This window comes from Octodon degus, unplaced genomic scaffold (assembly GCF_000260255.1).
Source record: "Octodon degus isolate 3935 unplaced genomic scaffold, OctDeg1.0 scaffold00074, whole genome shotgun sequence".
NCBI lineage: Eukaryota > Metazoa > Chordata > Mammalia > Rodentia > Octodontidae > Octodon > Octodon degus.
This window is the reverse complement of record NW_004524650.1, coordinates 4,578,922-4,580,328: the sequence shown is the minus strand read 5'-3', so window position 1 is coordinate 4,580,328 and position 1,407 is coordinate 4,578,922.

The following is a 1,407-nucleotide window of genomic DNA, read 5'->3' as shown; positions in this document are numbered from 1 at the left end:
AATAGAGGAGATTAGAAAAAGGACGGATTCCGTGAATGAGCAATACAGGAAAGAAATAGATCACATGAAGCAGAGGCAAAGAGATATAGAGGAAATTAAAATCTCAATCACAAGCTTGCAAAACCTTTTAAGTGAATGTGAAGACAGAGTTTCAGATCTTGAAGATGCTGGTGCAGCTAGCGAAAAGGTAAGAAAGGATCTCTTAAAAACAATGAGGATGCAGGAAAGAATAATTCATCACCTGCAAGATGATGCAAAGGTGAAAAATGTGAGACTAATAGGCATCAGTGAGAAAGATGGAGTCAATACAAATAACATTAAAAAAATATGGGTAGAAGTAATAGCAGAAAACTTCCCGAATATGAGGAAACAATCTGACATTCAGGTAACAGAAGCATAGGAATGCCAAGGAACCTCAACCCAATGAAAAAAACACCGAGACATAATAGTCAAGATCCCAGAAATTCAGCACAAGAATATTCTGAAAGCCACTAGAGAAAAGAAGCAGATCATATTTAAAGGAAAGCCCATCAGAATTACGGCCAACTTCTCTTCACAAACCATGCAGGCAAGAAGAGCATGGAGCAGAGTACTTCAGGTTCTCTATGAAAACAAATTCCAACCCAGACTACTAAACCCTGCAAAACTCTCTTTCAAGTTTGATGGAGAAGTAAAATACATTCATGACAAAGAACAGCTAAAGAATTTCGTGATGGCAAAGCCAACTCTACACAGGTTACTGAAAGATGTTCTAGAGAGGGACCAAAATAATCAGAACTCCATGAATGAGATCAGAAGCAACCAACTAAATAGGGCAAGCAATTTAACACAGGAGAAAAAGGAATAAATAACAACAGGTAAATAACATGGCAAACATAAGTCAATGCATCTCAATTCTAACCATCAATGTAAATGGACTCAATTCCGCAATTAAGAGAAATAGATTGTCACAGTGGATTAGGAAACAAAATCCAACAATATGCTGTATACAAGAAACACATTTAACTCATAAAGACATTCATAGGCTGAAAGTCAAAGGATGGAACACAATACTACATGCCCCAGCTCCTCAGAAAAAAGCAGGGGTAGCAATTCTCTTCTCAGACAGTCTCAACTTCAAGCCAACAATGATCAAGTAAAATAAAGAAGGCCACTATATACTGGTTAGGGGAAAAATTCACGATGAAGAGGTAACATTCACAAATGTGAATGCACTGAACATGGGACCATGCATCTATATAAAGCAAATCTTAATGGACATGAAAAATCTAATATCCAATACCACAATTTTAACAGGACACCTTAGCACCCCGTTATCTCCAAAAGATAGGTCAACCAGACAAAAAATTAGCAATGAAATAACAGAACTGAATCAGAGATTGAAACAAATGGACTTGGTGGACATAT